Below are 15,827 nucleotides of genomic sequence, written 5' to 3' on the forward strand. Positions count from 1 at the left end.
AAAAAAAAAAAAAGAACTTAGCAGAGAATTCAGTACATGAGAGATATTCATTTAATGAATATTTGGTGTGTCCCTATTGTGTGCCAAACAGACAAAGTCAGTCCCTGATGGGGATTATAACTTAGTAGAGAATACAGGTAATACAAGAATAGGCAATTACTATACTATGTAAGTGCTGCGATGGAGCTTCCACCTACAAACACTGAATAAACATTGCCAAATAAACAGACCTAACCTAAGACCTTCAATTCACTATCAATGCTTTCAGATCCCATTTCTACTGTATAAGAAGAGGACAATTGCTTTAAGCAATCCATTTTCAGAAAACGCACAGGACACCCAGGCAGGTTAACATAGACAAACAGGAGTCAGTTTTATCTCTGTGAAGACAAGTCACTAAGATGAATTTCTGGAACTTTAAAGTCACTGCTGTTGCTGTTTTTGTTTTTGTTTTTCTTCATACACACAAACACACACACACACACAGACACACACACACACACACACACACGGTAGTGAAACTCCTATTTATTACTGAGCAGGTCACTGCAAATGCCCGATTGCCCTATAGGGGAGCTTTGCCTGAAACCTGCACACCACCTCAGGGTTTTAGAGCAGCTGTGGATAGGAATGCTTCTCAGGAGACTTTAGTCATTCCTTTTTCCATTGAAAACTTCAATTTCCATTCCTACAAGCGTTATTTCCACAAGCCTTAAGGGTTTTACATCTCATAGTCACCAGAGATAACCGTGAGAAAAGCCATAGTGGCTTGTTATGGATCCAAAACATCAAATAAACTAGAAAATTATTTACCAAATATAGTATATGTTTGAGGTCTACATTTTAAACCTAAAATGTTTCTATTTAGTGATTTTCAATATTACCTGATGTCTTCTCTTAAGAGTTTCTACCAAGATTCACAATAAGAAATAAAGCTTCTCCCTATTAAATACAGAAAACAAAAGGTGTGCAAAACGGTTTTCGTATTTTCCTTCTTTGCCTTGATTGGCTCATGAGGATAAAATGTACTCAAACTGAATAATCTTTAGTCAAAACCTTACAACTTAACTATGCAAACATGTACAGGTAGGTGAATTTCTGAAAAGACGGGCTCCAATTCTAAGTTACATTTTTTTAAACAATCAATATGCAGCATGATCTTTTCATCTGAATCAGCAATACAGTGTCTCATCTCAGACTTATGTAATGCAATAAATACATCCAATATGCCAAAGAAGCAAATGGACCCTGTTCTTCTTTACCAGTAAGCATCTCCCCTACTAGTCTCTAGGCCCAACTTTTTCCACAAGTCCTTGGTCCTCAGAAGAAGATGCAATAATAGATGCATGTGTGGTAAGAGGAAGGCACTCAGCAGTCCTGCAGCAAACAGAGCATTGTACTCCATTCTTGTCACTACTGGACACTTCCGTGCCTCTTTTTGTATGATTGTTGCAATGTCCAACCAAAAGCTTAAAAAAGACTGTAAGAGGAAATAGAAAGGGCAATGAAGAAAGAATTGAAGACAACAATGTGTTTGCTATTTATTCCAATTGAAGGAAGTCTCTCTTGTTTTGAGTCCATTATTCTGATAAGCGGCCAAGCAATCATTCGATTTGAACACACCAATTCCACTGCAAGTCCTTTAGCTACAAATGTGACCTGAGGCCAGAACTGGAGCATGAAGGGAGAATATCTATTCCCATATTTAACAAACAAGTAAACACCCAATTTGTCTTTAGCTTTTAGTATCAGCGTAAGAAGAATTTATAACTAGGCTTCACCCAAAGAAAGAGATTGATTTACATGAAACCACAATAAAACCTTGTTTATGCCTTTAAACATGGGAGGTTTTTCAGATTACTTAGGTTGGGCAAATTTGTTTTGCTTATGATATTCCTGTATGATATACTAACAAGGAAAATCTTATTAATTTTTCTATAAATTTAAAATACTTACATTTTATAGCATTGACAATAAATTCTCAGTTCATTCTAACCCTAAAATATATAGACCATGTACTATGAAACCATTAAATACTAATAGCTGCAGATGTACCAGACAATGACAGCAAAAACACACTCAGTCCCTCTGGGATCTGTTCATAAACATCCCCTTCCAGCATGGCAAACACACTCCTCTCAACAGCAGATGCTGTTCTGGGGCGAGCAGGCAGGAAGCTGGAGGCAGCTGATTTTTCCACTCTGAATATAATTTCTTACTGCCTCATTATCCAGAATCTTTTTACTGAAACTGTGAGAATTTTAAGAACAGGAGCCCCTCAAATTAAAGACACTTTGCAACAGCGGAGGAGTGACATGCAAATGAGAAAGCATGAAGACTCTAATATTTAAGGTCACACCACATTTGTCATCTGATTTTCTAGTCCATTGTAGGGGAGAGAAACCCCAGTTTGCTCCACATAATAAAATAACCTAATCCAATACTTTATGTCAATTTTAAGAGTGTGATCAAGGAAGAGATGGGAATACATACCAGAGGCAGCCAAGCTGCTACATCATCCAAAGCATCCAAACCCTAAAATCCAATGGTTCTGAAGTGAAGTCGGAAGCTTGTGCTACATTTATATATTTATTTGTTATATACTTATAACATCTATACGGACCTAAAGTAGAAAATTCACAGACGCTTCTCTGAGAGAAACGGTCCTTACTGCAACCATTTTAAATATGTTGATGAGCATTCTGTGGGATCTTCCAGGGTCCGACAACTAGCAGATTAGGGATAGAGGTAGATATTGGATGTTGTACTGGCAATGCCTGGTGCATTTCCACTCATTTTCTTTCCACCTGAACTGTGGCCTGTCCCATATGACTTAGCCTGCTTCCTTGCAGTTTGTTCATAAAAGTTATCGTCAACATACCAGAAGCAGGCAAGGCTGCTGTATAGACACTGTCAGGCTATGCACCAAAGGCAGCCCATGTAAACAACCTTGTGATTGCTTCAGAGCCTGCTGCTCTGGGGTAAGCCATTCTTTTTCTGTGGTTAAATTGCAGTACCCTGGGAAGTTATCTGTTTAGAGGGGTAAAAGTAGAGACTAGGTCTCTAGATTTAAATGTGGGAGGAGGGTGAGAAAAATATATAGATGAATAATTTTCTTGTAATATCTATAATCTGATTTACTTACAGATTTTCCAGTAAATTACATTTTTTTGTTGAAGGCATAAATACATAGATTCTAATAAATATATCGCCATACTTATTACTGATTTTTTTTCCAAAAGAGCTCTGACATTTGTAGGGGACACAGTATCCCAGCACAGAATACCTGGGAACCTTGCCATGAAAAAAAAAATCCTGCCTGCTGTGACTAGGAGATCACTTTCTTAAAGGGACCCCTTACCTATTTGACTGCAGTGCCAATGCTTCCTCTTATCTCTAACCTGACCTCTGTTCTGTGTTCCTCTCTCCAGCTCAGATTTAGCCTAGAGTTGTTCTGCAAGAGTAATGCCATTAGTCTTAACCTAATATATATATAAATACTGCTCCTTAGTAAAATACATCTTAAAATATTTAAGTTATACTTCTCAGGAAGTAAACATAAATTCAAACTAAAAGACATTATTTTAAATATTTTATAGAACCCATTGTATTTTTCAGATATGGAACTAAGGTCAGCAGTTTAACAAGCATAGCTTTTTTTTTCTCTCCCTCTCCCTCTCCCTCTCTGTATGGTCGGTCTCTCTCTCTCTCTCTCTCTCTCTCTCTCTCTCTCTCTCTCTCTCTGTCTCTCTCTCCTTCTGTAGCTCTGCATTGGTCTAAAAACCCCTGGTCACAATAAGAATGATCCCTCCCTCCCTCTGCTACCCCTCACTCCAAACAGAAAGGTTTCAACACGCCCAAGTCTGGTTAAGAGATGTTCTGCACAGAGGATAAAGCTGGTGGCTTCTTGCCTCAAAGCTAGTTCACTTGATTAACCTGCTTTCCACCCCATTTCTAGCGTCTCTTCCAAACTCCCTCTCCCGCCCCACCAGGAGCAATCAATAGACATCACCCCACCCTCCAAAAACAGGTTAGAACCCAGAACGAGCAAAGAGCCACCTACCATTCCGTGCCTGAGAACTACGATCCTGATCCAGCAGTGTTTGCCCCAGAAATCCTCCCTACTTGTTTTTCATTAACCACATTCCAGACTGTAATAATGAAGAGATTCTTTGGAGATAGGGAAATTGTTTAAAATTAACGATGGACAGGTGATTTCCAAGAAAACCCAATCTTAAACTCACTCAAGCCCCTAGGAATTAAGGGGTGAGGACAAAAAAGGAAATTTGTAAAAATGAAAAAAGAAAAGAAAAAGGTAAGCATATAGCAAGCACCACCCACCCCCATAAAAATAAAAAGTGAAGGGGAGGTGAAAGAGAAAAGAAGAAGAGTGGCTTGCTGAATCACCCTCTTTCACTGCCTAGAAACCATTGTGCAGCGTGATGCTGCCTGTACCATTGTGGAACCTACCAGAGGAGACGGACAGAGAGGGCTTGGGGAATGGGGTTGCTATGGCAACTGAAAGGAGCACACATGACGTCAAAGCCCAGAGAGGTCTAGGGAGGGGTATGAGGGAGAAACAGAAAGAGGAAAAGTCTATGTGCAGCTACGGCTACTGTGTTTTCCGGTTAAATGAGGACCAGGCAAATGTAAAGAATAAAGATTGTCAGCAGCAAACATCAGCAACTGCATCAAGGCAGCCAGCCTGCACAACCTGAAGAAAAGATCCATTTGATGCAGCTCTGGCCCTTTGCACAGCAGCACCGAGGAACAAATACCAGCAGAGCAAAACATCACTGGAAATGCAGTCAACCTCTGCTTTTCAACTATCTCCTGCGATATCTCTAAACGTCAAACAAGTAAGAGACGGTAATAACCTTAGAAGAGAAGCAGGCATTTGAGTCTCGCCTGAATCCCGAGGTCATTTGCACAGCACTGTTCCTCTTCTCTGTTTCCTTGTTTTTATAAAAAAATCCTGAATAAATATCCACCAAACCAAACTCAACAGACTAATACTTAGGTTGCAATCTGAGAGTACAAAGAAAATACTGATTAATTTGAGTTAAAGCATCAGCGTTCTTTTTTTTTTTTTAATTGCAGATATTTTCTAGAAAACGGATACAAATTTTACTGTTACTATTTGGAACTAATGTCGTAATTTTATTTAAGTAATTTGCTCTTCCTTTAACAGTTATAGGGTATTTTTTAAGTCTCCATACAGTTTTACTATCTACAAATAATAGTTTCTTGGAATGACAGCAGTTGACTACTTGCACTATTAAAAAAAAAATCAGGTTTACCAAATTTGTTTTACCTGTTTTATGTAAGAAAAATTTTCAGTACAAATTTTGCTTAAACCATCTCTAGGCTTTGTACTTGTCAAATTACATAATCTAATTCAATTCCTTTTTTGCTTACACTCCTTTGAGGTAGGTTTCTGTTTATTGCTACTAAGTAGTGCTGAGTTGTATGTGATTCCACGTTATGTTTTAGAACCAACATACTTATATGAATAAGAAGTTTCTTCCATATGTTACCAGTAAGATACAACATGCAACAGATGCAAACTCAGCAGTGACTGTAGACACTGAAACACATCAGAAAACTGTAAGAAACAAATAAGGTTTTGTTTTTGTTGCTGTTGCTGCTGTTGTTTTATTTGGGAAGAAAAATTAGAAAAAGAAAGGTTTGAATTAGTTGTATGTCATTATAGTCCATTGGATAAGTGTTTGGACGTCCCTTTACTCTAATTTCAATTTCAACAAGAATCAATCAAGACCACTTGCTAGTCTTCTCAATGGGCCCACCTGCAAGATAACTATCTCATGCAAAAATATGAATTGATAGCCAAACAACTTTATAACACAAAATAATTGGCATTATGGCTTTTGAGGTATTCTATACTAAGTTTGGATATCAAAAATCAATTCCCCAATCCCACAGAAATTAAATCAGTATGTTGAAGAGATGTCTACACTCCCATGTTTATTGCATCACTATTCTAATAGTCATAAAAACATGTCCATTAACAGATGAATGGATTTTTAAAATTTTATATATATATATATGTGTGTGTGTGTGTGTGTGTGTATTATGTATAACACACACACACAGGAATACTATTCAGCCTCATAAAAACAGGAAATTCTGTCATTTGCAACAATATGGATGAACCTAGAGGGCATTATGGTAAGTGAAATAAGCCAGGCACAGTGAGACAAATACCACATAATCTCACTTATATGTGAAATTTTAAAAAGGACAAACTTGTAAAAATAGAAAGTAGAATGGTGGTTACCAGTGGCTGGAGGACAGAGAGGTGGACAAGGAAAGGGGAGACATTGGTTAATGGGTACAAAGTTTCTATTAGAAAAGAGAAATAAGCTCTGGTGTTCCATTGCACAGTACAGTAACTATACTTCATAATAATATATTGCCTATTTCAAAATAGCTAAAAGAGAGGATTTCAAATGTTCTCACTAAAAAGAATGACAAATATTTGAGATGACAGATAATGAGTCTGATTTGATGATTCTACAATGTATATACATGTATCAAAACATCACATTCACCTTATACCCCATATTATATATAATTATTGTCAATTAAAAATAAAATAAAATAATTTTTAAAAAGCCAATGCCAAGTAATATACATCAACGAGGAAAAAATGAACTTCATCTCTTACCTTACATTGTAAACATAAATATTTATTCAAGATGAATTGTACACCTCAACATAAAAGCTAAAATATATAAAGTTATTAAAATATATCTTTTTTAAAGATGGCTTTCTGACCTTGCAGTGGGCAAAGATTTCTTAAGATACAGAAAACACTTACCATAATAGAAAAAAAGAGACTTCATCAAAATTAAAAGTTTCCATTTATCCTAAGTTATCATTAAGAAAATGAATAGACAAGCCACAGTTTAGATGATACATATATCTGAATACTCTTGATAGCTGAAAATATTAATGGTACACACAAATCCTAGATTATATAAAACATCTCCTACAATTCAATAATAAACACAAGCAAACAATTGTGTTTAATAGGCAAAAGACTAGAAAAGGCATTTGACAAAGGAAAATTTGTAAGTGGCCAATAAACATATGAAAAAGTATTCTATATCATTAGCCAGCAGAAATATGCAAATTAAAACCAAAATGAGATACCATTTCATGCCCACAAAAATGACTAAAATTAAAATGACTAACATCGCCAAATATTGACAAGGATATAGAAAAACCAAAACTTTTCTACATTATTGGTAGGCGTATAAAATGATAAAACTACACTGGAAAATGGTTTGGTAGTTTTTATAATTATAAACCTACACCTAAAGTATGACTCAACACTTTTATTTATAGGGAGTCATCCAAGACAATGGAAACCTACGTCCACCAAAAAAAAGCTGAACATAAATGTTTATGCCAGCTTTGCTTATAATAAGCAAAAGCTGGAACAACTCAAAAGTATATCAACAAGACAGCAGATAATTATGATGTACAGTTAGCCCTCCATATTCACAGGTTCCACATCTGTGGATTCAAAAACTAAAGATCAAAAATCTCAAGAGGGGAAAATAAAAAATAACACTACAGCAATTAAAAGAAAAAAGCACACTATAACAACTACTTATATAGCATTTACTTTGTACTAGGTATTATAAGTAATTTAGAGATGATTTAAAACAATAGGAGGATGGAACACTATGTCATTTTATGTAAGAGACTTGATTATCTACTGATTTTGGTATGGAGGGGTTGTTCCTGGAACTAATCCCCCTGAGAGTACTGCTGGATGACTGTATTTGCCTAATAGACTATTACTCAGCATTAAAAAGTAATAGCAACCAGGAACAGGTTAAAACCAATCATTTTCATCCATTAGGTATTAGTTTCTTTTTTAAGTTTTCTGAAAATTTATTTATTTTTATTAATGTTACTTGTATTGACAATCATAATTGTATATATTTATGGAGTATGTTGTGCTATTTTGATATATGTATACAATGTGGAGTAATTAAATCAAGTTAATTAACATAACTGTCACCTCACTTATCATTTTCATGGTAAGATACTTTAAATTTACTCTCTTAGTTATTCTAAGATATACAGTACATTATTGTTAACTATAGTCACTCTGCTGTGCAACAGATCTCAAATTTTATTCCTCCTGCCTTACTGAAATTTTAGTTAAAACGATGGTTAACTAAAACTCTTTTTTTTGTTTGAGACAGGGTCTCACTGTGTTGCCCAAGCTGGAGTGCAGTGGTGCAACCACAGCTCACTGCAGCTTTGACCTCCTGGGCCCAAGGGGTCCTCCTGCCTCAGCCTCATAAGTAGCTGGGACTACAGGTCCCTGCCACTCCACCTGGCTAATTATTATTATTTTTTTTTAAAGTAGAGATGAGGTCTAAGTCTGTTCTTGAATTCCTGAACTCATGTGAACCTCTTGCCTTGGCCTTCCAAAGTGCTGGGATTATATGTGTGAGCCACTTCACCAGGCCTGAAACTCTTTTGTTGTTGTTGTTTGGGGTTTTTTTCAGATAGGATCTCACTCTGTCACCCAGGCTGGAGTGCAGTGGTGCTTTCTTGGCTCACTGCAGCCTTAACTTCCCAGGCTCAAGAGATTTCCCCACCTTAGCGCCCTGAATAGCTGGGACCACAAGCACGCATCACCACACCCAGAAATTACAGGCATGAGCCACTCACTGCTCCAGGTCCATTGAAACTCTTTTTGAAGTATTTTCCAAAGATGTTGATTCTTGGCATTAGTTACAGAATGATAGAGTCCAACCTTGCACATATATTTTGGGGTGGATCTTACTAAACAGGGTTTTAATTCTCAACATATTCATTTCAATTATATTTACATTATTAAAATAATATTTTAAGTCTATTCTATACACTTCAGGAAAATTACTTTTCTAAAATTTGATTATGTAATACAAGTTAGTTTTAAAAAAAATCAACATCTGAATAGTTCCCTTTTCTGATTGGATAAAACCAAAACTCTTGGTCCGGTGTGGTGGCTTGCATCTGTAATCCCAGCACTTTGGGAGGCTGAGGAGGGAGGATCATTTGAGGTCAAGATTTCGAGACCAGCCTGGCCAACATGTCAAAACCCCATCTCTACTAAAAATACAAAAATTAGCCGGGCGTGGTGGCACGTGTCTGTAGTCCCAGCTACCTGGGAGGCTGAGGCAGGAGAATTGCCTGAACCCGGGAGGTGGAGGTTGCAGTGAGCCAAGATGACACCATTGCACTTCAGCCTGGGCAACAGAGCAAGACTCCATCTCAAAAAATAAAAATAAAAAACTCACCTTGCTCTTGACTGTGACTTAATCATTTTTATTTCTCATTATCTTCCCTGAACGTTCCCTTTCCCATGTAGAGCATATCATCTTATACATGATAGGTGATCAGTAAACATTTATGGTTAATTATAATTATATGAAGTTTACAATTCTTTTTTACAATTATCAAAACTTTTTATTTCAAATATTATTATGGAATGTTAAATTGTGATATATCCAATATTAAAGAAGGTAACCTCTGTTACAATATTACATCATTGAACTTTGTATTGAAGTCTAAAAACACTTTAACTGCTTCAAACTCTTTTTCAAAATGCTTTCAAATAAAACTGTGTGCAATATAGAAATCTGACTTGAATCTTATCAGTTTTATCAATCATAAGAGTTTTTGAAAGAAGAGTCTTAAATGAATGTCAATTAAGTTATTTTCAAAAGCAAGGAATTGTATTTAGTATCTTTTATGTCCAAATCTATTTATTTAATATCATGTGTGTAGTCTGAGGTAGGACTAAAGATGTTCAGGAATATTTCTTGCTCTCCAATCAAGGAGATCTTCCTTACCTTATAAATACAAACCATAGAACATTACATTTTCAGAATAAACTACTGAAACATGCACCAATACAGATGAATCTCAAAACATGCTGAGTGAGAAATAAAACAAGAGTATATACTGTATATATCTGTTTACATGAAGTTTCAGAACAGACAAAACTACTCTATGGAGATAGGAATCAGAGCTGTGATTGCCTGTGATAGGAGGAGGCAAACGGTCAAAGACTATGTTGACAGCAAGAGGGAAATTTCTATAGTGATGAGAAGATCCTACATCTTGATGGAGATGTGAGTTATATGGGTATATGCATTCATCAAAATTCCTCAAAGTGTAACTCTAAGATCTGTGCATTTCACCCTATGTAAATGAAACTGCCATTAAACATTTTTAAGTAAAATTTTTTTTGGGAAAAAGGGAAACTGTTGAATGAGCCATTAAGTTAGGGTTCCTAAACCTGCATATCTAGTTCCATACCGTGAATCTTCATTTTTCAGACCAAAGCAGCTCCAGCAATAGGAAAGGTTAGACTCAGAGTCACCAGAATTTAAGAGACCTAACCCTCAGAAGTGAGGCAGACAACTGACGGAAGTTTACATAGCAATCAACAGATGAGAATTCAGACTCTCAAAAAACAGGTTTTCAGAAAAGCGTGGCAGTAAGCAGATTCCTAGGTTCAGCTGCAGGGACTAATTCAATGCCAGGACTCAGATGCAGAAGGAAATGAAGGTGCTGAAGAACACTTTCTGAATCCAATTCTCAAGTGGATTAAGGTGGCTAGCAGTAAAACCAACTAATGTCCTAAGGTCTTTTGTCAAAAGTGGTTCCAGAGTAGGGTGACCAACTTGTCTCCATTTGCCAGGTACTTCTCAGGTTCCAGCAGGTGCTTCTCATCGTCTAACACTTAAAGTCCTACATCATAGGAAATCTCTTAATCCCAAACCAACTGGGAAAGCTGGCCACCCTATCCCATAATCTAGAATAGACTTGAACTCTCAGATGAAAGTTGAGAGATAGCAACTGTGAAAGAAAGAGTTGCAAAAGAAGTGATGCCTTAAAATAGTGATGTCATTAAAGAAGTGTCACCTACCTATACTTTCAACAATTAGATTGAATAATTAATATGAATAATAAACATAATAATTAGATTATTATGCCATGAATTAAGATGGCAACAAGGGGATGCAAAGGGTTTGATAAAAAGCAAGCAAGCAAAATTATGAAATACAAAGCAATAAAACATGCTGATTGACTGAATAGGAGAGGATGGTGAAGGTTCAGCGTTTACTCTCTGAGTATCATGTTTACTATCATTTCACAGAATGCCTTCCCTCAGAGAGTCAGTCATATATCTTTCATGAAACTATTAGGATATAAGATTCTCCAAGTGTGTTCTACTTGGGGAACACTGGCTCTTCGCAAAAACTATTCCACAATTTAAAAGTTTCAGAAATGCTGCATACAATAGCTCCCCTTTGGAAAGCCATGTTTTGTTGCACGTTCTACAGTGAGCAGGTTTATGTAAACCTACTCTCACAGGCCAAGGAAGCTGAGAGGCCAAAGAAAGAGACTGACAAATCCAGTTTCTCAGAAAAAAACATTTAATCCCCGTACCTTCACTTGAGAAAGTATTCTTATATAGCAAGCTTTTGTTTTTGGTGAAACATGTATAGCTAGTCCTGTCTCAGACTCTCTTGCAAAACTTGTGACCCCTGGGGAAGTTAGATAAACATTTTTGTGAGAGATTTTCTATGCTACAGGCATTGTTTTTGGACCCTACTGCAGGAACACTTTACGTAGTAGCCAAACATCAGTCATCATGGTGGTTTTTGCTTCAAGATGGCATTACTCTTGCCAGGCAAAAAGGTGTTTTCTATATTACATTAATAAATTAAAGGTGCTGAGAAGCCCTGAGGAAAACAAAACTATTTAAATTTCTCAAAATTACTTCTCAAATGTAGTTTTTAATTAATATCTTTTATCGTTCTGTTGGGATGGGAAACACAGGGCCCACAGCTTACCCTTGTCATAATGATTGCCATTGGTGCGAATTTAAAGCACTCACAGTTCCTAATATGAGTAAACTTTCTGACCTTTAAACTTCATGTAAGAGAAGGGATCTACCTTCCACTTACTTCTCTTTTTACCTAATAGACTTAATTTTTAGGGAAACTTTAGCTTTACAGAAAAATTGAGCAAAAAAACATACAGAATTCCCTTATACCCTGATCCCTTCCCACAGTTTCCCCTATTATTAATATTTTACATTTGTGTGGTACATTTGTTATAAATGATGAACAACAATGATACATTATTAACTAAAATCCATAGTTGACATTAGGGTTCACTCTCTGTGTTATACAGTTCTATGGGTTTTAACAAATGTATACCATCATGTTGGAATCACTTTTAATTTTTTTCTTACTCAGGAATTGATTTTACCTTCAGAAAACAAATGTGTTTCATCAAACAAAAGTAGATAAATTGGTCTCCTGAAAGTTTTTCCTAGTGGGCAGAGCACTACTATTAGAATTCAATGGTACTTTGAACCATCTGTTACTAAGTTTATAAAAGCACTGTTTTGGTTTTGCTTTTGTTTTGGATTGGGAACTCCCCACAACCAGCAAAATTATGTCCCTTTGTGGTTAAATACAAAATATCTGCTGCAATAAAAACAGTTACACACAACTTTTCAGTATCCTAGTAGCATTTTTTTTTTGAAAGTTTCAATTTAGTTCACAAATGATAATGGGGGAGGGAAAGTCTATTGTAAAATAATATCAAAGAAGATTAAGCCTCCTCAGGTAGCAGCAGCTTAAAACATCTAATTAGGGTATTTGTGTTTTGAACAATGATGCTAATCCCAGCAGAAGCTGTTGTGTGAGATAAAGAAAGTTATTCTTGCCAGACATCCCCAGGTTTATTCACACTTCAATCCATACACATCTGTAGCAATTCCAATTTCCCTTATCCTTGCTTCACTGCAGTGTCCCAGAAGCATGACAAAAGCATGAAGATACCATGGATTACATTTGAGTTTGGTCTGGAAATTCCACTTCCCACTCTGCGGCAATTCCTGCAACTTTTAATGAGGCTATTCTGACCTCTGACTGTAATTTGTCATCATGGTGCTCAAAAGGTGGTCACTGAGCTAGGCTAAGTAGCAAAATATGAAGCAAAAAATTTGCTAAGCAGCAAAAATGATGTAATTAAATTAAAATAAGAGTTTAGTCATGTACTAAGGGTGTGCTAGGCACTGTCACATACATTATGTAATTTGTTTCTCATGAAAAGTCTATAAAGTAAATATTATTATCCCTATTATATCAATGCCTAAATTGGGAAATGAAAAGGCCATGTGACCTATGCAGGTCACACAGACAGGCCTATACATATTTCCAACAAGCTTTGAAAGTATCACTACTTGCTAAAAATTTCTAATTTCTAATATTAAAGAGCTTATTTTTAAACATTGATATGAGAACACTTTTGCAATCACCTGACTAGTTGGTGAATTCTGGGTCTGTCTAATTAAACAATAGCATAAGTAATATTAATACATGATGATCATATCCAAACACTTAAAGGAGTAATAATCAAAATTAACAATATGAATTTGGTGTAGTCTTACATTTTTAAGCCAAATATTTATCAACATAAACTTATATGTGCAGCTTATGTTTGGTCTAAAAATCTGCTGGATTTTCGAATCATTAACAAAAAATATTTTCTTAGAATATCCTAAACATGCTATTTCACCTATATTGCAATGTTATATTCAACAAGGAAACAGGAAAATAAAAATTTGATATTGAAAATTGTCTAAATTCATGAAAATAGAGCAATGATTTTAGTAATTAAATTCAACACATGCCTTATATGAGCACAAAATAATTAAAAGATTTTTTAAGATAATGCATAAATACTTTGAAAGTTTATTGGAAATATGTATAGGCCTGTCTGTGTGACCCGTGTAGATCACATGGCCTCTTCATTTCCCACTTTAGGCATTGACGTAATAGGGATAATAATATTCACTTCACAGACTTTTCATGAGAAACAAATTAGATAATGTATGTGAGAGTGCCTAGCAACCCTTAGTACATGATAGTCACTCGACAGATATTGAACATTCTATTTGCAGTGAGAGATGTAACCCACATTTAGAGTAAAATTTCCTGACATAACATTGTGAACCTTGTCCAATGGCCCAGAAGCATTTATCTTCTGTTGTTTGATAAAGTGTATATTCAAAAGGAGATGCAGTTGATCATATGATACCTGGTAGCATTCAGGCAGCACTTAAAGAAATAATAAACTTGAAGAAATTTGAGCCTACCTGCCAGTCTACACCTGAGATACTATTCAGGACATCAGCAATTCTCACTGGAAATTTCCCAGATAAAATTCAGCCACTTGGTCAGCAAATATTCAGAGATACAGTCTTTCACAGGAAATAGATAACAAATTTATTTAATAATTAAACAAAAATAGTGTCATTGTTGGAGCTATGTGACATTCTTTTCATTTAATTAAGGTTAATTCAACCAGAAAATCACTGAGTAGCATATCAGTATAAAACTCTATACCAGAGATTAGAAAAAGAAATCTGAAAAATGGTCCGCATCAAAAAGGAGTTTGTGATCTTATTGTTAGACTGGATCACTTGAGGGGAAAAAAATCTATAAATGAAGCTCTACATGCAGGACAAAAACAACGAAGTCTCCAGTTTGAAAAGGAAAGACCTCAACACAGTCATGAAAGCAGAAAATATGGATCTCAAATCCTATATTTACTTCAGGAAGCACCACAGTCAGATAAAAAATGGAAAACTTAGTCTCAGTTCCACTGTGGCTATGACTAACCATGAGATGTTGGGCAAGTAGTGGCTCTCTCTGTATGTTTCTTCATTCACAATGCATCAGGTCTAGATAAATTGAAAATTTTGGTTCCGTAACAAAATGGAAAAGAGAGTCTTCAGATGACTCAATGCACAGAATTTAGACAGAGATTTCATAAGAATAGATTAAAAAGTGAGGGAAAACATATCTTGTTTGGATGAGAGTAAAGAGAGAACACTTTTCCTAGTTAAAACAAGTAGGAAAGTAGTGGACTATTTTCAACTAGATTGTCTTCTAGGCAAAACATACAAACCAAACATTTACATTGTAAATGAAAATGTAAGGCAAAGAGAACAGGATCTACTGCTAAAGTCAGTTCTGACTTTTTGGGTCATTTAATAAATACTACCTTATGATGAGTCATAGCTGCTATCATTTTTATCATTATCACCAATGTCATCATTAACATCACCATGATTTTAGCTACTATCTATTAAAAGCATGCTTTGCACATCACCAGCTGATGATTTACAGACATCTGCTCTAGTCACACAGTATTTCTCGATCATTATCTCTAACATCTATCGACCATCCAGAGGGTGCCTGGGCCCATGTTACGTTACAATCCTCACTACTGTATCCTAAGGTAGGTAGAGTTATTATTCCTATTTTATGCAAGAAAACTGAGGCTTAGAGAGAGTTTAAGTTATTTGTTCAGGATCACAATTGACCGCCATGGGTCAGTATTGACATCTGTGCATATCGAATTGAAATTCCTACATTCAGAGAAATTAAGAAAATAAATGAGAGTGAACTCAATTATAAGTGGCAAGATGGCCAAATGGAAACAGCTCTAGTCTGCAGCTCCCAGCGAGATCAACACAGAAGGCAGGTCATTTCTGAATTTCCAACTGAGGTATCCAGCTCATCTCACTGGGACTGGTTGGACAGTGGGAGCAGTCCACAGAGGGCAAGCTGAAACAGGGTAAGGCATCATCTTACCCAGGAAGCACAAGGGGTCAGGGAACTCCCTCCCCTAGCCTTGAGGGACCATGCCATGGGGACAGTGCATTCTGGCCCAGATACTATGCTTTTCCCATGGTCTTTGCA

The 15,827-nt window shown here is 36.1% G+C and overlaps 1 protein-coding gene across 8 annotated transcripts in view; it reads right to left on the reverse strand.

Annotated features, from left to right (window-relative positions):
* Positions 1-15,827, reverse strand: part of MAPK10 (mitogen-activated protein kinase 10) — a 562,186-nt gene that overhangs the window by 312,159 nt on the left and 234,200 nt on the right. For 3 of the 8 annotated variants that reach the window (XM_064368900.1, XM_064368907.1, XM_064368903.1), the window contains exon 1: positions 4,064-4,466. The exons of 2 other annotated variants lie outside the window; for them this stretch is intronic. The gene's annotated coding sequence lies outside the window, so the exon portion shown is untranslated. Of the gene's footprint in view, positions 1-2,493; positions 2,664-4,063; positions 4,468-15,827 lie in introns of those variants that run through there. 3 more of the 8 variants (XM_064368906.1, XM_064368912.1, XM_064368905.1) reach the window with 2 other exon arrangements.

The sequence above is a fragment of the Aotus nancymaae genome, unplaced genomic scaffold, assembly GCF_030222135.1.
Source record: "Aotus nancymaae isolate 86718 unplaced genomic scaffold, 86718_ANA_hifiasm-v0.15.2.pri h1tg000006l, whole genome shotgun sequence".
Classification (NCBI taxonomy): Eukaryota; Metazoa; Chordata; class Mammalia; order Primates; family Aotidae; genus Aotus; species Aotus nancymaae.